This window comes from Bubalus kerabau, chromosome 2, assembly GCF_029407905.1.
Source record: "Bubalus kerabau isolate K-KA32 ecotype Philippines breed swamp buffalo chromosome 2, PCC_UOA_SB_1v2, whole genome shotgun sequence".
Taxonomy (NCBI): Eukaryota; Metazoa; Chordata; class Mammalia; order Artiodactyla; family Bovidae; genus Bubalus; species Bubalus kerabau.
Window position 1 is genome coordinate 139,341,159 of NC_073625.1, and position 24,223 is coordinate 139,365,381.

General features: G+C 38.4%; 1 long non-coding RNA gene across 1 annotated transcript; it reads right to left on the bottom strand.

Moving 5' to 3' along the window:
• Window positions 1–279: 279 nt before the first annotated feature.
• On the bottom strand, window positions 280–10,880 carry LOC129644921 (uncharacterized). The gene is made up of 3 exons (XR_008711057.1): window positions 10,707–10,880; window positions 9,331–9,455; window positions 280–872 (listed from the first exon to the last, which is right to left on the bottom strand). It is a non-coding gene; the product is annotated as an uncharacterized LOC129644921 (long non-coding RNA).
• Window positions 10,881–24,223: the final 13,343 nt, after the last annotated feature.

Below are 24,223 nucleotides of genomic sequence, written 5' to 3' on the forward strand. Positions count from 1 at the left end.
AGTTAAAGCCTGAATACAGAGCCAAAATCTTGATTTATGAATAGAAATGAGAAATAAAATATAAAAAATAGCATCATAATGAGAGACACATTAAAAAAGAATGCTGTTTTTTAGGACAATTTTTTAGAGCTACTCTGAATATAGGATTGTTTTGTCTTTTAAAATTTAACTCTAGTGATTTAAATTTTATTCATATTTATTTTCAAGGGCTTTCACTCCATAATTAAATTAAACCCTGTTTGTTCTGCAAAGTATTAAACATTTTAAACAAGAAATGTGTACATTGCAACTAAGACATTTGCAATCAGGAATGAAGTAAATTTTCCTGAAGAATATGCCACTTTTTTGAAAGTGAGAGTGTTAGTTGCTCAGTCGATCCCAACTCTTTGGACTCCATTGACTACAGCCTGCCAGGTTCCTCTGTGCGTGGAATTCTTCAGGCAAGAACACTGGAGTGGGTTGCCATTTCCTTTAAAATAATTTTATTTATTTAGGCTGTATTGGTGTTTGTTGCTGCTCCTGGGCTTGCTTTTGTTGCGGTGAGCCAGGGCTACTCTCTAGCTGTGGTGTGCAGGCTTCTCATTGCAGTGGCTTCTCTGGTTTCAGAACATGGGCTCTAGGGCACTCAGGTTTCAGTAGTTTTGGCACGTGGGCTCAGTAGTTGCAATTCCTGGGCTCTAGAGCATAGGCTCAATTGCTGTGGCATTGGGCTTCGTTGCTCTGCAGCAAGTGGGATCTTCCTGGATCAAAGATCGAACCCATGTCTCCTGTACCGGCAGGCAGATTCTTTAACACTGACACCAAGGAAGCCCTTATGCCACTTTTTAATAAAACAAGGTAGTAGATACAACTTCAGATACTCTTTTTAGGACCTGGTAAAATGCAAATAAATCTTTTTAATTGCCATTAGTAACAATAATTGTGGTAATAAATGAATATGAATATCCAACTTCACTTTTACTTACCCATTCACAGAAACCAGTATAAGATTAATTTATCAAATTTTCATGCCTGCTAATTCTACTATTAGATTAAAAACCTGGAGCCTATTATACAGAGTGAAGTAAGCCAGAAAGAAAAACACCAATACAGTATACTAATGCATATATATGGAATTTAGAAAGATGGTAACAATAACCCTGTGTACGAGACAGCAAAAGAGACAGTGATGTATAGAACAGTCTTTTGGACTCTGTGGGAGAGGGAGAGGGTGGGATGATTTGGGAGAATGGCATTGAAACATGTATAATATCATATATGAAACGAGTCGCCAGTCCAGGTTCGATGCACGATACTGGATGCTTGGGGCTGGTGCACTGGGACGACCCAGAGGGATGGTATGGGGAGGGAGGAGGGTTCAGGATGGGGAACACATGTATACCTGTGGTGGATTCATTTTGATATATGGCAAAACCAATACAATATTGTAAAGTTAAAAAAAACCAAAACCTTACCTTTTTAATAGCAGAGTTCCATTTGATATCTAAACCAAGTATAGTTACTAAAATCTATTAATTTCAAATATATGTGATGATAATACATGATTATTATCAAAGAGAATTCTAGAGCATGATTTGGCTAGTATGGTTATAGATAGAAACCATATATAGACAGAAACCATACATAGATATGGTTGTACATAGAGAATGAAGCATAAATCAGGGTATTTTTTTTCTTAACCATTGCATTTCCAAATGACTTTTTTCCCAGGAAATAATTTTCTTTTTCTTTCCTTCTTTCTTTTCTAATTCACATTTTTTCCGAGTCACCCCTCAATGAATTTGAAAGGCAGATTTTTTTCTTCAAGTTCTGATCTTTCTTCAGTATCTCCTTAGGCACATGTCCTTTCTTTTCTATACAGCTTCTTCTTTTCCTTCTTGGTTTAAATTCTAGGGTCTTGAATTTTGCTAAATTGTTGGAAGGTAAAGGTGGTAATTTTAAAAATTTCCATAACCTTCATCACCTTTCTCATTACCCTTATCACCTAAAGAAATGGCATACAATCTTCCACCTCCTTTATGGAGTAAAACCTAAGCTCTCATACATAAACTCCCTGTGCTTTCTTCTCTGCAACTCAAAGTATTAATATATTCATACAGCATCCCCTGTTGCTTGACAAAAGAAATGCCTTATCATATTAATGCTAATACCTTTCAGTATGGTCCAGATTCCAAATGACCATGTCTCATCACTCTCTTGCTTTTGGTTCTTCAATTTGTCTACTACTTTTTTCTGTTTAGTTTTGTAGTGGAGAGAAAATAATTTTCCCTCTACTCTTCTAGATTATTGGCTGAAACCCCCATATAATAAAAAAAACAGATTAACAGGAAGATAAGCACAATTTTAAACCCTAGTAAAGCCCCTTTTCTGGAGAAGGCAATGGCACCCCACTCCAGTACTCTTGCCTGGAAAATCCCATGGACTGAGGAGCCTGGTAGGCTGCAGTCCATGGGGTCGCTAAGAGTCAGACATGACTGAGCGACTTCACTTTCACTTTTCACTTTCATGCATTGGAGAAGGAAATGGCAACCCACTCCAGTGCTCTTGCCTGGAGAATCCCAGGGATGGAGGAGCCTAATGGGCTGCCGTCTATGGGATGGCACAGAGTTGGACATGACTGAAGCGACTTAGCAGTAGCAGCAGTAAGGCCCCTTTTCTAATGTAAATTTCCCTTACAAAAGAGAAAAGATTACTATTTTCAGAACTTCTTTTGTGTCTGCACTTTTTCAAAATAATCAGTTCAAAATAATCCATAAGCCAAAAGGACATATTTTGGGGTGGCACATTCTGCCTTCAGCTTATAAACATACTCAAGTCTCTGTTAATAAATTTTCCCTCAGAAGACTAGCACCACATCTGTAGACTACTCATCTACAACCAAGTTTTTCTCTTTTTTTTTTAATATGGACCATTCTTAAAGCCTTTATTGAAAATTTGTTACAATATTGCTTCTGTTTTATATTTGGATTTTTTGGCCATGAGATATGTGGGATCTTGGCTCCTCAAACAGGGATTGAACCTGCACTCTCTTCGCTGGAATGCAATGTCTTAACCTCTGGATCACCAGGGAAGTCCCCCAAGTTTTCTTAAAAGAGTAGTTTACATGAAATTTCTCCATTTCTGATCTTTAACAAACAATCCCTTGTATTCTGGCTTTTCCTCTCATGAATGGAAACATTTATTTATCTTCTAGTCTCTTTCTATTCAGTCTCTGCCCATTTTGTTATCGATTACTTTTGGATTCTTTCATATAGATTAATATCACTTTCATAATATTCCAGCATTTTTCCTTCACTATGATTTTATATTCATCTCTATCACCATTCTAACTTAGTCTTCTTTGTTTCCTCTTAATGTATACATATAAATATCAGTGTTCTAGTTTTTGTCTCTGGCTATTGCCTCTTCTTCTATTATTTTTCTCTCAGTGATTTCATTTATGATAACTAGAAAAATCACTTCCTAATCAGATTTTGCTTAACTGCTCCCTTGAATTTTAAAACCAACTCTTCAAAAGTTTTGGTGAATATTTCACAAGGATATCTTTCCTGAATCAGAACTTTAGCTTGTCCAGAACTGCCAGTCTCATCATAGCAGTCACATATCCAGAATGGTGCTCCTTCCTGTTCATCTTTATGTCCCTTGTGCTTGGCACTGGGAAGGATTCAACATATGCTGAATAGGTTTCTGACTCTTTATCAATGGTCTTTCTATTTAATTTGTTATTTAGGTTTCAGTTCAGTTCAGTCGCTCAGTCATGTCCGACTCTTTGCGACTCCATGGACTACAGCATGCCAGGCTTCCCTGTCCATCACCAACTCCTGGAGTTCACTCAAACTCATGTCTATCAAGTCTGTGATGCCATCCAGCAATCTCATCCTCTGTCGTCCCCTTCTCCTCCTGCCCTCAACCTTTCCCAGCATCAGGGGCTTTTCAAATGAGTCACTTCTTCACATCAGGTGGCCAAAGTATTAGAGTTTCAGCATCAGTCCTTCCAATGAATATTCAGAACTGATTTCCTTTAGGATTGACTGGTTGGATCTCCTTGAAGTCCAAGGAACTTCCCAGAGTCTTCTCCAACACCACAGTTCAAAAGCATCAATTATTTGGCACTCAGCTTTCTTTATGGTCCAGCTCTCACATCCATACATGACTACTGGAAAAACCATAGCTTTGACTAGACAGACCTACTTGTTGGCAAAGTAATGCCTCTGCTTTTTAATATGCTGTCTAGGTTGGTCATAGCTCTTCTTCCAAGGAGCAAACATCTTTTAATTTCATGGCTGAAGTCACCATCTGCAGTGATTTTGGAGCCCAAAAAAATAAAGTCTGTCACTGTTTCCATTGCTTCCCCATCTATTTGCCATGAAGTGATGGGACCAGATACCATGATCTTAGTTTTCTGAATGTTGAGTTTTAAGCATAGAATTTTCTTGGAATTCTTCCTTTCTTGACCATCAATATTAAGAAGATCCTGTCAACTCAGTCTTTCCAATATCTCTTGCTGTCATTGTCTTCTTTCCCATTGCTTTTGCCCTGAATTGATTCACAAGAGGGTAAGAACATTAGACTATTTTGTTCACAGTTTTAACCTGAACAGCTATAAGAGTGCTTGGTACATTGTTCAATAGATATTTGATGAGATGGATTGACAAGGGCTCTCTCTCTCTCTTTTTTCCAAGACTATTACAATAGATTTCTATCTGGATTCTCTGTACCCAGTCATTTCCCTAATTCATCGTGCACGTCAGAGTCACTTACAAATTTCTACTCCTCTATCTTGGTATACAAATTCTCATTTATTTAAAATGTATGCCACTTTTTATCCAGCCTCATAGTGATCAGTGACCAAACTTCTGATTATTCCCAAACATCTGTTCAAGCTGTAGGTGCACAAAACACACTTTTCTTTTCCATTTCAAATTCTTTCTTCACTGAGAGTACATCTGTATCTATGTATGCCTCCTGAGAAATCTGTATGCAGGTCAAGAAGCAACACTTAGAACTGGACATGGAACAACAGACTGGTTCCAAATTGGAAAAGGAGTACGTCAAGGCTGTATGAGCTGTCACCCTGCTTTTTTAACTTGTATACAGAGTACATCATATGAAATGCTGGGCTGGATGAAGCACAAACTGGAATCAAGTTTGCTGGGAGAAATATCAATAACCTCAGATATACAGATGACACCACCCTTATGGCAGAAAGCAAGGAAGAACTAAAAAGCCTCTTGATGAAAATGAAAAAGGAGAGTGAAAAAGTTGGCTTAAAACTCAACATTCAGAAAACTAAGATCATTGCATCCGGTCGCATCACTTCATGGCAAATAGATGGGCAAACAATGGAAACAGTGAGAGACTTTATTTTATTTTCTTGGACTCCAAAATCACTGCAGATGGTGACTGCAGCCGTGAAATTAAAAGATGCTTGCTCCTTCAAAGAAAAACTATGACCAACCTATACAGCATATTAAAAAGCAGAGACATTACTTTGCCAACAAAAATCTATCTAGTCAAAGCTATGGTTTTTCCCGTAGTCATGTATGGATATGAGAGCTGGACTATTAAGAAAGCTGAGCACCAAAAAGTTGATGCTTTTGAACTGTGGTTTTAGAGAAGACTCTTGAGAGTCCCTTGGACAGCAAGGAGATCCAACCAGTCCATCCTAAAGGAGATCAGTCCTGAACATTCATTGGAAGGACTGATGTTGAAGCTGAAACTCCAATATTTTGGCCACCTGATGTGAAGAACTGACTCATTGGAAAAGACCCTGATGCTGGGACATATTGTAGGCAGGAGGAGAAGGGGGCGACACAGGATGAGATGGTCGGATGGCATCACTGTCTCAATGGACATGAGTTTGAGCAATCTCCAGGAATTGGTGATGGACAGGGAAGCCCGGCCTGCTGAAGTCCATAGGGTCACAAAGAGTTGGACATGACTGAGTGACTGAACAGAACTGAACTGACATGACTTTTACATCAAATATCATAATTTCTACTTTACTGTGTCAATCTTCCAGTAACTCTTGAATATATTTTAACTTGAAAGTGTACAGTCTAGGCCTTTGCTGAGGTATCTCTGTATATTTAGCTTCCCTGTTGGCTCAGACGGTAAAGCGTCTGCCTGCAATACCAGAGACCCGGGTTCAATTCCTGGGTCAGGAAGATCCCCTGGAGAAGGAAATGGCAATCCACTCCAGCACTCTTGCCTGGAAAATCCCATGGATGGAGGAGCCTGATAGGCTACAGTCCATGGGATCGCAAAGAGTCGGACATGACTGAGCAACTTCACTTTTCTTTCTCTGTATATTTTAGTTTGTCCAATGTATTCTTAGAAGTTACCAGAAATTTATATGCAGGTCAGGAAGCAACAGTTAGAACTGGACATGGAACAACAGACTGGTTCCAAATAGGAAAAGGGATACGTCAAGGCTCTATATTGTCACCCTGGTTATTTAACTTATATGCAGAGTACATCATGAGAAACGCTGGGCTGGAAGAAGCACAAGCTGGAATAAAGATTGCCAGGAGAAATATCAATAACCTTAGATATGCAGATGACACCACCCGTATGGCAGAAAGTGAAGAGGAACTCAAAAGCCTCTTGATGAAAGTGAGGGAGGAGAGTGAAAAAGCTGGCTTAAAGCTCAACATTCAGAAAACAAAGATCATGGCATCTGTTCTCATAACTTCATGGCAAATAGATGGGGAAACAGTTGGAAACAGTGTCAGACTTTATTTTTTGGGTCTCCAAAATCACTGCAGATGGTGATTGCAGCCATGAAATTAAAAGACGCTTACTCCTTGGAAGGAAAGTTATGACCAACCTAGACAGCATATTGAGAAGCAGAGACATTACTTTGCCAACAAAGGTCCGTCTAGTCAAGGCTATGGTTTTTCCTGGGGTCATGTATGGATGTGAGAGTTGGACAGTGAAGAAGGCTGAGTGCCGAAGAATTGATGCTTTTGAACTGTGGTGTTGGAGAAGACTCTTGAGAGTCCCTTGGACTGCAAGGAGATCAAAGCAGTCTATTCTGAAGGAGATCAGCCCTGGGATTTCTTTGGAAGGAATGATGCTAAAGCTGAAACTCTAGTACTTTGGCCAACTTATGCGAAGTGTTGACTCATTGGAAAAGACTCTGATGCTGGGAGGGATTGGGGACAGGCGGAGAAGGGGACGACAGAGAATGAGATGGCTGGATGGCATCACTGACTTGATGGATGTGAGTCTGGGTGAACTCCGGGAGTTGGTGATGGACAGGGAGGCCTGGCATGCTACGATTCATGGGGTCGCAAAGAGTCGGACACGACTGAGCAACTGAACTGAACTGAACTGAACTGTACCTAATATCAAAAAATAGCTTGCATGATCTATTTGAGTTTTCATAATCCTTTGGTTCCATGAAAACAAATTGGATGCCCACAGGTCTCTCTCTCTCTTTCTGATACTGAAAAGAATGGAATGAGATCAAGAAGTTCATTTTTAATCAAGTTACAAATTATTAATTTAATATATTCCAAGGGTAATATTCCATAAATGACACTGCCAGACATTTTAGAAGACTGAAGTCTTATGAATATCTGTCCTGAGAAAAATAGATTATTTATTTTATGCATCTGAATTGCCAGTCCATTTATGTTAAACATTAATTAGATTAGCAAGAGTTTCTCATTTTACTCTTTGCATTGTATTACTATAAAGCATTGTATTTTCATTGGCTTTATAACTATATGGTGCATGTTGATCTTGCTTTATGCTCTAGATGTGTTTTGAAAAATAAGTTATAAAATGAACACTTTGATTTAAAGCCATGTTTCTTTTTAATCTTTTGTCAGATCAGCAATGGCATTAGATTAAAAATAAAGTGCACAATAAATGTAACGCACTTGAATCATCCCCAAATCATTCCCCCACAACTCATCTGGGGGAAAATTGTCTTCCAAGAAATCAGTCCCTGGTGCCTAAAAGGTTGGGGACCACTGTCTGTACATCTGTTCCATTTCATTCTCAGGATAATATTCCTTTGGCAATAAGCAGAATATGTTCCTTGAACTCTCCTTCATATTTTGATTATAATTTGCATGGTTTTTGGTGTTCCACTTGTTAGGAAATAATCCAGAGATAATTTCCGTGTAAATTATGTGAAATTATAATGTGTTATTATCACTTAATGGTATTTAATAGTTTAAGGTATCATCTTGCCATTACCAGGAGTCTTGGGCAGAAAGTTTAGAAATGTTATCAACAGATACTTTTACAAATCAAGCTCATACAATATGAGGCATTTCCTGTATTACCACAGATGCAATAGTTTTTATGTTTTAAATTTGACTTGATAGATTAAGTAACTACTAAGGTGAGTTAACAATTCAAGTTAAGAAAAAAATCAATAAAATTAAAATTAAGAAAGACAGTAAAAGAATAAAAGATTTAATACATTTGAAAATCATAATGAAAGGATAATTTTCTGGAAAAATATACATTGCCAGTTTGAATCAGGAGTATTATAAAAATGTAATTAGAAAAATACAGGGAAATTTATAATATAAAATAATTATTTTAGCATAGATTCGGAGTAAAATGGCTTATTGGTCAGTTATTTAAAACTTCAAAAGACATATGATGCTTATACCATATAATATGTTACGGATGTTTTAAAAAAGGAGAAAACTATTTAAATTTATTTTTGAAATTGTAAAACCTTGATACCCAAACTTGACAAATAATAACACAAGCTCTAGGTCAATATCATTGAGAAATATATATGTATGAATTATAAACAAAATATTAGCATATAGAATTCAACTCTACATTAAAAAGTATAATCTATCATGGCCTAGTAGAATTTATTTTAGGAATATGGATGATTTAAACTTAGAAAATCTACTAATAAATTTATCACTTCAAACTGTCAAGTGAGAGAAGTCTTATGGTCATCTCCATCAAATCCAAAAAAGTTATTTCCTGAGAATATCTCTAAGGAAACTCAGAGAGAAAAATGCTTACTTAAAATCATAAACAATATCTACTTTGACCAATAGCTCATGTCGTACTTAATGGTGAAACATTTAGAAGACTGCCTTTAAAAATCATGAACAAAATAAGGATAGCTTCTGGTTGTCATTTCTAAAGAAAAGACAGCCAGGATCCCTAAATCTTCTAATCTTTTCCAATCATCGTTTGCTAATATAGTTGCTGCTGCCAAACCTTAGTTTTTACACATGAAATATGATAGTCAAACTGATAGTTTTTTGTTTGTTATGGCTTTAACCATATTATCATGGGAGATGCATGATTCTGAAGGATCAAACTTAGCCTGTTATTTACCTGCTGCTGCTGCTAAGTCGATTCAGCCGTGTCTGACTCTATGCGACCTCATAGACGGACTCCTACCAGGCTCCTCTGTCTCTGGGATTCTCCAGGCAAGAACACTGGAGTGGTTTGCCATTTACCTATTAGTGCAAAAAGAGTCAGTCAAACAGGAAGTCCTATGTGTCTTAATATTATTAAACCATCCACATTAGATAAAGAAGAGAAGAGAGATATACAGGGCAGAGAAAGAAAGAAAACTTAAAATGAGTGACCCTTCCTAATTGATTTCTTCTTATTAATCTGTTAGTATAGTCTAGGTTTTGCTATTGTGACAAAGTATGAGAACTTAGATACTCAAGTAACAAAAATTCGTTTCTCTTTAGTGCTGCCTGTTCAGTGAGGATTGATATGGAGCTTTGTTCCACTTAGTTATCAGGGACATAGGCTGATAGTGGCTTCACCATCTTGTACCTGTATCATCTGGCACACGTGGTCTCCTCCTATGGAGGTTGCTCATGGGGTTTTTGTTGCGTGCATGCTAAGTCTCTTCAATTGTGTCCAACTCTTTGCAACACTATGGACTGTAGCCCACCAGGCTCCTCTCTCCATGGGATTCTCCTGGCAAGAATACTGGAGTAGGTTGCCATGATGTTCTCCAGCTCATTTTCCCAACCTAGAGATCAAACCTGTATTTCTTATGTCTCCTGCATTGGCAGGTGGGTTCTTTACCATGAACACCACTTGGGAAGCTTAGGCTTTTTACTGCCTCAGTCAGAAAGTGATTAGTGTCATTTCAATCACACTTAATTGAATAGAAAATATGATCCTTTAGAACAATCCTTTAAAATAATAAGTGGGATATTTGTTGAGCATCTACCACAAAGATTAAAACCAGTCCTCCTTGGTGACCCTCAGACTTTAACCAGTATATAAGTGGGATTACACTGACTGGATGTAAAAAAGTGTAAAAAGTGGAGTGATTATCAGTTCAATTATTTCTTACTACAAGTGTGACATCCCAGGTGTTACTAATAAATTAACTTGAAATGTAAATATCAAATATATTCTGTAGTTGTTAGCTTGATCAGCACTCTCTGCTCATAAATAAGCCATAGCAGATGCCAACATTATCAGAATGTTGAGGTGAGCCTAGATTCAGAAACAGGAATATAGTTAAACGATTTTAACTATATTAATCATAATGATATCACAACAACAACTTTTTTTCTATAGTTGCATAACAAATTGACATAAATTTAGTGGCTCAAAACAACACAGATCTATTATCTTACTATTTCCATGAGTCAGGAATCTGATTATGGTTTACTGGGTCATCTGGTCAAGATCTCATCATTAAGAAATCAAGATAACAGCCAGGGCTATAGTCTCACCTGAGGTTTGAGGTCCTCGTCTAGTCTCACCGGTTATTGGTAGAATTTATGTCCCTGAAGTTCTGAGAGGTCCCCATTTTCTGGCTGGTTTTCAGCTGAGGACCAACCTCAGATTAGATCTTGCCCTCAGGTTCTTGAACATGGTCACCTCCCCTCATAAAACAGCAGTTTGCTTAGTCTTTGAAGCCAGCAGGAGAATCCTCCTAACTTTAAAGGATTCACCTGATTGTGCCTGGCCTACTAAGGATAATCTCTCTCTCTTTGGTTAACTTACAGTCAACTGGATTAGGAACTGGTTTTTTATTTTTTTTATTTTTTATTTTTTTTGCTGTGCTGGTCATCATCGCTGCACTTGTGCTCTCTCCAGTTGCAGTGAGTGGGGCTACTCTTTAGGTGCAGTGCTCAGGCTTCTCACTGCAGTGGCTTTTCTTGCTGTGGCTTGCAGGCTGTAGACCGTGCAGCTTTCACTAGTTGTGGTGCAGGGCCTCAGTTGCCCACAGCTCGTAGAACCTTCTGAGACCAGGATTCAAACCTGTGTCCCCTACATTGGCTGGCAGATTCTTTACCACTAGACTACTGTGGATGTCCATGATTAGGAACCTTACAATACAAGTGATAACTCCATCATGTTTTGGGGCACATTCAAGGGGAGGTGGTTACCTGAGAGGAGGGAATCTTTGAGGCCATCTTTTAATTTAGTCTACTGCGCTCATAATATTTGAGTGTATACTTTGAGTCAGGCATTACGATAGGCATTTGATGTGCCTTATTTCAGGATTTCCTTTCACAAAACCCTATGAAGTAGGTATCAATAGCCTTATTTTAAAGATAAGAAAATGGAATGTCCCAGAATAACCTGCTCTAAGTATCACAAGCAGCAATTACTGAGACAGAATTTGAACCTAGGTTTGATAGATGCAAAGTCAGTCTGCTTCCCCTCTATACTACATGGTGTTTCCTTTTATTGCCACCTACTTAACAGAACAACTGCTGGGTGTGCCTAGCACATCCTGGACATCATTTGTGTTGATGTTGTGTACTATGTCTTTTCGCTATGCATGATTACATCCTCTTCTGATGGATAAAATCTTTAAGGTTTTAGACTTTAGTGCTGCTGACCCTAGAACTGTTCTATTTTCTTGGGAGGACTTTGGTTATCTCTGACTTCATCCATCCATTTTTTAAATGTTAAAAAAATATCCCTCTCTATTAAAAAAATAGAGGTATAATTGATGTACAATAGTACATAAATTTAAGGGGTGCAGCATGCATGCATATGTGGTCAGACGTGTCTGACTCTTTGCAACACCATGGACTGTAACCTAGCAGGCTCCTCTTTCCAGTATTTCCTAAGCAAGAATACTGGAGTGGGTTGCCATTTCTTTCTTCAGGGGAGCTTCCCAACCCAGGGATCAAACCCCTGTCTCCTGTGTCTCCACATTGACAGATGGATTTCTTACCACTGAGCCACCAGGGAAAGTTGTAGTATAGTGAGTCACAATTTTTAAAGATTATACTCTGCTTACAGTTATTATAAGGTGCTGGCTGTGTTTCCTGTGCTGTACAATATTTGTTCATTTATGGCATATGGTAGAATAGGCCTGGGAGAATACAAGATGTCATGCAAGAGTGTGGGTGTGTTCAGAGAAGGGAGTAGTAAGGGTCACACTTGCCTGTCTTTAAGCCTTGTGCATAAGACATGGATGCTCACACCTGGTTCAGATCTCTTGATCAGAGGAGACCTGATGCAGATACCAAAGAACTAGTTGGAAGTAACAAGCATGAAGTAGCTTGGGGTACAACACATGCACTTCAAATGTGGGGTTAATGATGTGTGATTCAAAGTATTTTGGGTTCTGATATCTTCCTTTTACATTACAAATGCTCACTATTAAGAACATTGTTCTCAAATTTCTTTTCCTTGTATAGAGATAAGTTGACTCCTCAACAATGCACTTCTAGTAAATCACTGCAGATGGTGATTGCAGCCATGAAATTAAAAGATGCTTACTCCTTGGAAGGAAAGTTATGACCAACCTAGATAGCATATTAAAAAGCAGAGACATTACATTGCCAACAAAGGTCTGTCTAGTCAAAGCTATGGTTTTTCCAGTGGTCATGTATGGATGTGAGAGTTGGACTGTGAAGAAAGCTGAGCCCCAAAGAATTGATGCTTTTGACCTGTGAGACTCTTGAGAGTCCCTTGGACTGCAAGGAGATCCAACCATTCATCCTAATGGAGACCTGTCCTGGGTGTTCATTGGAAGGACTGATTCAGAGGCTGAAACTCCAATACTTAGGCCACCTCATGCGAAGAGCTGACTCATTGGAAAAACCCTGTTGCTGGGAGGGATTGGGGGCAGGAGGAGAAGGGGACGGCAGAGAATGAGATGGCTGGATGGCATCACCGACTCAATGGACATGAGTTTGGGTGAACTCCGGGAGTTGGTGATGGACAGGGAAGCCTGGCGTTTTGTGATTCATGTGGTCAAAAAGAGTCGGACATGCCTGAGCGACTGAACTGAACTGAACTGATGTATGTATATTCATTCATTCATTCAAGCGGGGGCTACTCTCTAGTTGTGGTGCATGGGCTTTTCATTGCAATGTCTTTTCTTGTTGCAGAACACAGGCTCTAGGTGCGCAGGCTCAGTAGCTGTGGTGCATGGGAATTTTAGTTGCCCTGGAGACACAACTTAACGACTAAACAAGGACAACAATGTGACATCTTAGTCTCACAGACCAAAGATTGAACCTGTTGTCCCCTACATTAGCAGGCAGATTCTTAACCACTCGGCCACCATGAAGTCCTCCATCTATATTCTTTTTTAATTTTTTTTTTTTAATTTGGTAACAATGTGGTTGGTACTTCTCTAAACACACGGGGAATACAACACTCAGGAACTCATGGTGCTTGTATTTTAGTGAAATAAACACAAAATAAAATAGGTAAAATATATGTTAGATGATGATAATTGCCATTGAAAAGAATTGCAGGAAGATAGAGTATTTTGCAGGGGGCCCAGGCAGACCACAATTTTAAATCAAGTAGTCAAAGAATGCAATGATAGGAAAACATTTCGGCAAAGGCCTGGGTGAGGATAGGCAGGCAGACCAAGATTTGGAGTCTGGATATTTGCCAGACTACTCTTATAAAAAACATTTTCAAGTTTTTTTAAACACAATTTTTTCTAGTGTTTTTAAAACACATAATAGTACCAGCTTTTCTGTACTTTTAAGGGAACATGCAACAGTGTTTCCTTCCAGTCTTCCTGAGAACTTTTCCACCAGTCTGTTCAGACTTTCATTTTTCAAGACCAAGTGATGGAATTCCATTAATTAGCACAAAGTGAGGAGGAAGCAATCCTGAAAAGGTCAAAATCTACAACATGAAAAGGAAGACAGCAGAATTGGATTATTGACAGATGGAACACGGTGCTTGTGACATTGAGCCCTTTGCATTCCCTCCCTGCTTACAGGGGCCATGTTCTATGGATTGGTGAGTGTTTCTTTCCAACCATAAGAGGAGGCTGTACATACTGATGATGCTTTGCTTTTGCTGGCCCCCAAAATGTCTCTCTTCCAGCAGCCCCTGGTTCATCTCCAGTCCATTTCAGCTCCTATGTTACACTGATGTCAGAGGGTCCTTCTTTTTTTTAATTTTTAATTTTAATTAATTAATTAATTTTTGGCTGCACTGGATCTTCATATCTGCACACTGGATTTCTCTAGTTGTGGCGAGCCAGGGCTACTTTTCATCGTGGTGTGTGGGCTTCTCATTGTGGTCGCCTCTCTTGTTGTGGAGTACAGTCTTTAGGTGAGCAGACTCTAGAAGTTGCATCACCTTTCTAATATCTAAAAGTGATCCAATCCTTCTTTCTTAAAACTCCTTTGGGTAGAAAACTCTCATTAAGATTTACAAGACCCATCAAGGCTAGTCTGTGCCTAAGTTTCAAGGTTCCTGTATCACACTTCTGCCACTTGCTACTGTATTCTAAGCAGACACTGCACCCTTTCGCCTTTCTGGATGCTGTTTTATTTTCTTAGGTGTCCTCTCTTCTTTCTCTTTCTCAATAATGTAGTTCTGCCATGGCGCCCTGGCAACCTTGCACACACCCACATAGATCATGCAGGCAAAATCTTTAGCCACAGCTAATCTGAGTCTTGGCAGAGTGCCTTTTGCTCTTTCCAGGACTTGAAAGGATGGGGAGCTGTGGTGAGGTCATCTCTCACTTGCCTCTCTATTTCCCTGAGAGGCTGTTGGGAGATAGTTTCTCATCACCTGTGATGAAGTATGAGGCTTTCTGTCCTATCTCCTTCAGAGCACAGCTGCATAAAACCACTTAACAACAGTCCTAGAATTGAGTCTTAAGCAATGGGGTATCCCACAGCTCATATAGCAGTCAACCAGCACCTTTTTGTTTTCCTATCACCCTTTTTGGTATGTAGGACAAAGAGGGAATTGGCATTTTTAGCTATTCTTTCTTTCACTGTCAATATAAGTAATAACTTTCCTATATCTAAGTGTAGCTCATTATATCTTTACTGAGTCAGTCAGAACTTAGCCTTGAACCTTGCCTTGGTTCTGCCTGGTGGTTTGTGCTTAACAAATAACGCCCAATTCCTTCCATTTCCAACTCAGCCCTCTCCTCAGTCTGCCATTCTTGTCTCACGTGTCGTGCTCAGTCATTCAGTCGTGTCTGAGTCTTTGTGACCCTACAGACTGTAGCCCACCAGGCTCCTCTGTCCATGGGATTTCCCTACTATTTTCTTCTCCAGGGAAATCTTCCTGACCCAAGCATCAAACCCACATCTCCTGCATTGGCTGTCAGGTTTTTTTTTTTTTTTACCACTGAGCCACCTGGAAAGCCCACAGGCTGCCTTAAATACCCCTTTCCCTCCTTTATTTTTTTTTTATATATATCTATAAATATCTCTGTTCTAACAGTTAAGATTAATCTAGCTACACCTGCACTGTAAATATGGTAGATATTAGTCAGATGTGGCTATTAAGGACTTGAAATGTAGCTAAAGAATTACAAATATGTAGTATGGACAAAAGTATAATTTTTTTCTTAATACTTTAAAAATATTGATTTACCATTGAAATAATACTTTGGAACTGTAAAATTGAGTATATTATTAAAATTAACTTTACTCATTTTTATTTCTTTTAAAAATAGACTTTATTGTGTAGTAGTTTTAAGGTTACAAAAAAATTCCCCAGAAATTACAGTTTCTCATTACTCCTGGTCTCCCAGTTTCCCCACCACCAAGACCTTGCATTAGTGTGGTACACTTGTCACTCTGATGAACAAATATTGATGTATTATTATTAATAACTAAAGTCTATGGTTTACATTAGGGTGTGCTCTTCCCTGGTGGCTCAGATGGTAAAGAATTTGCCTGCAATATGGGAGACCCAGGATTGATTCCTGGGTCAGGAAGATATCCTGGAGAAGGGAATGGCAAACCACTCCAGTATTCTTGCTTGGGGGATTGCATGGACAGAGGAGCCTGGTAGGCTACAGTCCATGGGGTCACGAAGAGTCGGACAGGACTGAGCAACTTCACTTTCACTTTTCACTTTCATGCATTGGAGAAGGAAATGGCAGCCCATTCCAGTATTATTGCCTGGAGAATCCCAAGGACGGGAGCCTGGTGGGCTGCTGTCTATGGGGTCACACAGAGTCAGACATGACTGAAGCGACTTAGCAGCAGCAGCAGGTCACAACTTAGCGACTGAACAACAACAAATCTTCAGACCTAGGGTTGGTGTTTTTTTTTTTTTTAATTCCATTTCTTGAAGCCAGTTCTTGGAATTGTAGCAGCTTATGTCATGGCTTCAGCCTGGTCACCATGTTGTTAACTTCACATGGTGGGGGTTTCCATATCTATAAGATAGCTCACAGGATATAGCTCAGAATAGTATCTATAGCCTTTGAGAAGGAACTAAAGGTCCTTGACTATGCTTATTGACTAAACTACTATTACTTGGTCTCCTTTGTTTCTGCATGTTATCGTTTCTCTGATTAAACTTATTCTTTGGCTAAAGTTTTTCCACAGACAAAGGCAGGCTGAGGTCATGGATGGGGAGCAAAGACCATAGGGCTCATCGGGTCCCTCTCCATTTCCGTAGTTGCTTATCCAGTTGCACACAGCACCCTGGTTTGGGAGTACATTGAAGGTACAAATAGTCTTCACAGTGCCTAGTTCAGTTTCTTGGTGGCTTATGGGTACAAATAAATGCTTTCCAAATCAGTAAATAAATTGATGGATTGAAATATTAGTGGTGTCAGATGTGTTGTAACATCGCCGACCAATAAGCATATGCACCAGGAATAACTGCATGCTATAAGTGTTGAATTCAGAAAGCCAGCACAAAGCACAGGGTTTTGAAAGGAGAGTGACATCCGTGTCACCCCAGGAGGCACAACAAGTAATCCGTGTTTGAAGACATGAATAACACTTCATTACAAAAGTCAATTTCCTACCATATCCCTGGAGCGGCTAACACAGGAACTGTCGGTTTTCAACCTATTTGCAACTGCTTTATTTTATTTTCCTCTTTGAGGGCAATATGGATTTTGGTAATTTTAGTGCTCTAGAGAAGCAACACATTTGTGCATAAACCTCTGTTCAAATAAAGCAGATAGCTGACCTTATAATTCTCTGAATGTTATATTGTTATTTTGTTGTTTCTCTCAGTGAGTTAAAGACTGGGAAATTTTTAGAAAAAGTTTAGGAGCAGACAGTGAGCCAGAGGAAAAGATAAAAGGAAGAAATCTGTAAAATTCATACATATATTCATCATTCACAGTATATCACTTAGCCTACAGCAATCAAAGCAGGTTTAAACTTGTAAAACCAATATGTGAAATTGTTTTTCAATTTGCTGCAGATTTCAAAGATAATTTGCTTTATTGTTAATTTTCATTTTTTGCATTTATCATCTAATATTTTATACTAATACAATAATTTAAATGAAAGGGTTTATCTGTTATCAGAAAAGGCTTTTGTCTATACTTACATATTCTTTGCCTTTTTAATTTTTACATGTCTAGATCTGGCAAGCCTTTTATGCTTACTAATCACAAATAGACATTTCCAGCTATATTTAAATTTGTTTAAATTTGGAATTTATGTTTGTTTGTAAATGAAATTATTAGTCACTCAGTTGTGTCTGACTCTTTGCGACCCCATTAACTGTAGCCTGCCAAGGCTCTTTTTGTCCATGGAAGTCTCTAGGCAAGAATACTGGAGTGGGTTGCTGTCTCCAGGAGATTTTCCTAACCCAGGGATTGAACCTGCATCTCCTGTATTGCAGGCAGATTCTTTACTATCTGAGCCACCAGGATTTTACATCAAATTTGCTTGTAATTGATGTAATTGATACATGCTTTTTGGTGGCAACCATGTTGATAATACTCTCTTGATCCTGAGCAGAATAAAAGCATACCTAATAATGTAACAGAAGTTCATGGGGAAGAACAACGGCTTCACAGAGTATTAAAACAAGACCACCAGTGTCCTTGGTAACTTGGTTGGGAAAGCTTACGAAAGGAAATGTGAGGTTATACTATGAAAGAATACAGTTTTTTCATATGTATTGTGATATTCAACTCCTTATTATTACCTCATGGATCAGAGGGTCAGACGAGTTAAACAATGACCCCAACATTTCTCATTTCAAAGATGTGGCAGAGATACCAGTTGAACTCATGCCATCCAAGGGTATATTTAACAGACAAACTGTTAGGAACACACCTGCTTAGAGTATGTTTATGAAGCATCTCATTCAACCTTAAGAAAAAGCAAATGTAGCCTGTTTCCTAGAGTAAACCCACCAATCCCTAACAACAATAAACAGGTACATCCATGCATAAACCAATTTCATTGCCAGCACTAAAGTAATTGATACATCAGTTTCCTCCAAATCTTGTAGGGCTTGTAATGGTAATATTATAATGCTTCAATTGATGCTGTATGGAGTCTACTTGCAGTAGCATTCTGTAATAGAAGATCAACAATTTCTTTTCGAAATCCTTGTTAATTGCTTTCAAAGTACCAGCTACTCACCACAATGTCACTTCTGAAAGGTAGTTGTTTAATATTTATAGCATTCTCATGTATGTTAGCCTCTGTGCAGAATACAAACAGCCTAAATCTTTGTTCCCTGGAGTAGTAGTTACCAACCTTACACCACCAAGAGCTCTTTTTGTAATTCGTCTTTCCACTGATGGTTCAGACAAATATTTTGTCTTCCAAGTAAATTGTTTATAATAATTTACCATGGTCTTACATTGGGAAAATACAATTTTTATCTCAGGACTTTTCAAATATTTAATTTAGGGTTCCTGTGGTTGCCTCATGGATGTCTGGGTTCCAAGAATTCTAGACTCTTTTGTGCCAAACTTTGGGTCCTTGACAGCCCACATAGTTCATGTGCATGGAGCAGGCAGCACCTCCATAAAGTGACTGAAATGGTAGCAATTTACTCTGTCTGGACACACTCAATACCCTAAAATTCCTGCATTTTCACTGTTTGCTTGGGTGCACTGATTTTAGGCTCCAGAAGGGTCTTCTTTTTTATTTCAGAAGTAGCTCTGAATGAAAGAACACTGTATAGCATTGGGAGCTGGAGAATAAAAACGTCCTGGGCGTAGAATTGGGAAACATTGAGAAAAGTTGATTAAATGAGAGGGGGCAGGATAAAAAGAGGTTAGACTGAAGAGTTGTGGGATGCTTGGAAAGGAGTTGAGAACGGTGACTGGGTTTGATGCTTGGGAGATGGTAAGGTGGTAAAAAGTAACTAAGTGATTGTTTAGGTGACTGAGTTTAATCCATCTCTGTGCTAAAGAAGCATATCTTCTTCTGTTTCATTTTAGCATCCTCCCACTGCAACTGCAAATGAAGCATTCTTTAGAAAACATTGATTTTTTTTTTCTCTTCTGCTTTCATCTTTCTGTATTTGGTGTGATATTGGTGGGATAAGACTTCGTTGGGTCTGTCTGTGCTCAAGTTTCAGTTCTTATAAATTCTATTGAACTTAATTTATGGATAGTAATTAGAAAATTTTAAAACTTAGAATTAAACGCATTATATGCATAGTCAAATAGGATTTATTTTAGGTTGAGATATGATAAGAGTACTACTCTTGGGCTCAAACAATCTGTTTCCAGCTTTGTAGTCATGGATAAGTCACTCATGGTACCTGAACTTTAAGCTCTGTAGCCTGGGCTGGGGAGCACCTGAGGAGACTTCTAGAAGTAGTATCACCTCATGTTTGGGAGTGAGCACCCAGTATCCTTGGGTACTTAGCTGGGAGAACTTACTGAAGACAGTCTAGAAGAGCAGATTAGGAAATGTGACATCATATTATGAAAGAATATAAAGAGATCCCAAGGCTTTCTCTCTCTCTCAAAGTTGCTCAGTCCTGTCTGACTCTTGGCAACTTCAGGGACTGTAGTCCACCTGGCTCCTCTGTCCATGCAGTTCTTCTGGCAAGACTACTGGAGTGGTTAGCCATTCCCTTCTCCAGGGGATCTTCCCAACCCAGGGATCAAACCTGAGTTCCCTGCATTGCAGGCAGATTCTTTACTGTCTGTGCCACCAAGGAAGCATGATTCTAAGACTATTGGTACTCAAACCAAGAAAAGTTCAATTGGAAATATTAAACAAAAGTGGGCTCCTATAGGTTTAACTAGATGCCAGAAATGTTGGTGTAGATACATCTTTACTGAAGAAAGAAAACCATGTACATGAATATGTGTGCTTACATACATACATACATACATAATCTTTCCCTATACATAATCTTTTTTTTCCTTTGGCTTCATCTTGCAGCTTGCATGATTTCAGTTCTCTGACTAAGGATGGAGCCTGGGTCATGCATAGCAGTAAAAGCCTGAAATCCTCACCACTAAGCAACCAGGGAACTCCTTGTATATAGTATTCTTAAACAGTGGAAATTGCTCTTGAAACTTCTGGTTTGGTTCCTGTTCCAGATCAGTCAGAACCATGATGAACAAACCAGATGTATAAATCACATCCTCTTGGGTAGTTGTTTTATTGAAACATTTAAGAAAAAATTGTATAATACAATATACATTGAAAAAGGTATAAAACATAAATATATAGACTGATGAATTTTGTATACACCAGTACCTGTGTGGTGATCTCTCAGTTTAAGTAAGAGAATGTTTGTCAGTACCCTGAAGCCCTCATCCCCCTTCCCAAAGACAACTCTTGGTCTCCCCTTAGAAGCATCCACTGATCCAGCTTCTAGGGTAATATCTTCTTTGCTTTGTTTGATAAGTTTCACACCAAAGATTACACTCCTAAACAATAGAATTTAGTTTAGCTTGTTTATGAAGACAATATATTTTTGGATAGAAATGATTTAGCATTTGCATAAGCCCAGATTATCACCATTCAGCACTGATTAAGCACAGCCAACACGCTCCACTGATGCCATGAGAGGCAAAGTGTGTCCCCCAAACAACTTAGCTATGTCTTTGTTGACAAGAAGTTAGTTGATTTTCAAACAATATTTTCTATTACTTAAGCTCTTTTCCTCTTAGTTCCTTCTTTTTAATTTCCCAGCTCCTTTAAAAATGTACCTGGATGTAAAGTTTGAACATAGTTTCATAGTAATGCTTTTTTTTTTAATCATTATTTCTATATTCATGGCTGTGAAAATGAAAAGTGAAGTCACTCAGTCGTGCCCAACTCTTTGCAACCCCATGGATAGTAACCTGCACCAAGCTCCTCCATCCATGGGATTTTCAAGGCAAAAGTACTGGAATGGGTTGCCATTTCCTTCTCCAGGGAATCTTCCCAACCCAGGGATCTAACCCGGGTCTCTCACATTGTAGACAGATGCTTTACCGTCTGAGCCCCCAGGGAAGTCATTCATGGCTGTAGACTGTTCCAACCTTGACTTTGATTAAGTTAATCAATTTCCATTTCTTTACACAGCAATGTGATTTGCAGAAGCTGGGAGATATCAATCAGTTCATACTTGCTGATGTCTGTAAAGACTGTTGAGCTGTTTGAAAGAAAGTTGTGACTTGGACAACTCTCAGTACCATTCTGCCATCTCCTGTGTAGACTAGTCTATTGATCTCATAAAACTTATAGATGTACTTCAAATTGTTTTACTTGTAGAAACCAATCTAAGAAGAGTTTAGCCCTTTAAAAAGCAGCTGCTGGGCATAGAGAGGCTAAGAGTTCAATGCCTCAGAGTATTTGGGGCTAGTAGAAAAAAAAATGAAGTTATTTTTCTTCAGATCAGAAAAGACTAAAGGGACAAAGACTCCAACACATTAATAAATGAGACATGACCTTTTCCACTGATCCCAGATATTAAAGTTGCTTTTCCAAAGTAAGAGTTTTATTTTTCAAGAGAAACAGGGTCATGTGGGAGAGAAAAAGATCAGAAAATAAAAGGTGATGTCACATCAGAGTAGTTATAATTAATAAGTGCTGCTGGAAACAAGATGAGAAATGTCAAGAAACTAAAAAACATAATTTTAAATGACTACTGTAATCTAGAATATTGTTTTCAAAAGAAAAAATTCTTTGAAATACAAATCTGTGTATGTTTAATCAGATATAGCTCAGTTGAAATTAAACAACCAGAGGTATACTAAGTGATTTCAGGGCATGTGGGATTAATCTTTTTTAGTTCACCATGTGAAAAGAAAGATAAGTCACCCTGTGGCCAATGTCTCTTTCTTATTTTGGGAACAACATGTAGCAACATGTTAACAGACTTTGTAGTATGGGAAATTTAAAATGCATACAGAAATAAAATAATAATGATGCCATATTTCCATCACCTAGCTTCAATAATGATCAGTCAGGATTAATGATTCTCAACCTGGACACTGCATCATTTCATTATTAAATATTATTTTAGCATTCATCTCCAAACACATGGATATGTATTGTCATTTTCATAGTTATAATCAATGTTTTCTGTTTGTAAAATCCTTTCTCTCAAATGATTACTCTACTATTTCTTCTCTCACATATTAGTTCTCCGACATTAATGTGGGTGAGAATCACCAGGAAAGCATATAGGATGGAGATCGAGAGTGTGCATTTTAAACACACATACTGGAAATTTTCATACTGTTGATCTGTGGAACACTTTGAAAAACAGGACTATGGAAATTCATATTAGAGTTTCGAGGTAATCCTGTGAGGTTAAAACTAAAGCATTTCATGTGAAGTCTAATTTTAAAGTTTTTTCTCTATGTCCATCATTAGTATTTAGAACTCATCAATGTACCACTATTTGCCACTTCCTCTTATGATAATTTTACATTTGTTCTCTGTTTAAGTGATTTTCAAGTTTCATGTAAGTGAGGTCTGTGTGTTATATCCTTAAATAAATTGAAGTTTTATCACTTCTTTTATGAAATGTTTGGTTTTAATTATTATTATTATTGCCACTCTGCACAGCATGTTGGACCATAGTTCCCTCAACCAGGGATCTAACCTGTGCCTCTGCAGTGGAAGCCTGAGTTTTAACTTCCCCTCTAGGGAAGGCCCATGGAGGTGTCTGTTTTAGAAAGCAGTTGTTTCTGATCCTGTCTACAATATTTGCTGTGGGACTTATTAAATATTTACTTTATAAATTGGATAGCTGAAGTTCTCATCAGGAAGGAAGAGATAGATTTGGTTTTCTCTTAGAGAAAATAAACTGTATAGTCCATGGGGTCACAAAGAGTTGGACACGACTGAGCGACTTTCACTTTCACTTTCAATATAAAAAGGCATTCCTCCTATCACTTAAAGTAAAATTAGAAAACCATTCATCTGGTAGAGAAATGCTTGGGATGATCTTTGTCTTTCTGATTCTGCCCAGAAAGAGAGGCAGACAAACAAAACATGAGTGGGCAGACTTAAAAGCCAAGCTAAAAAACTTGGGCCAAAATTCTCGGAGTAGAAGGGTTATTGTGAGGAAAAGCTAATGATTGCTCTTTTATAAGTTACAAGAAAGCAGGGACTCTTACTAGAGAGACAAACAAATGCTTTCCCTGATCAAGAAAGGCAGAGAGACATTGACAAACACTCTCAGCAAGCATCATTATAAAGAATTTGGATCTCTACTGGCCCCAAAGGAAAGTCTGACCAGAAGAGATGTGGTCACCAAAAATTACAAAAGGGAAATGAAAATCATCCTACTTTTAAGATGAAGGTAAGTCTAGAATTTGCAAGAAGGCCTAAAGAACACCTCATATCAGAGCCTGGGGCTGCTTAATGTCATTCTTATGTAGTTACAAGTATGTTTGAGGTCCACCTTGGTCCCCAGTTGTACAAATCAGCTGCACATTATTAGCAGATGAAAAAAGCAGATGTGGCACTTAAATTTGAAGCGAAACAATGAAAATAGAACTCATAATTTCTCTGGAAAAAAGTATTATAGGTAGAAGAATGCAGGGAATTATATTCAAATTCTGTGGTGTCAAGTAGATGAACCAGGTAGGTGCTAATAGGCAGTATAG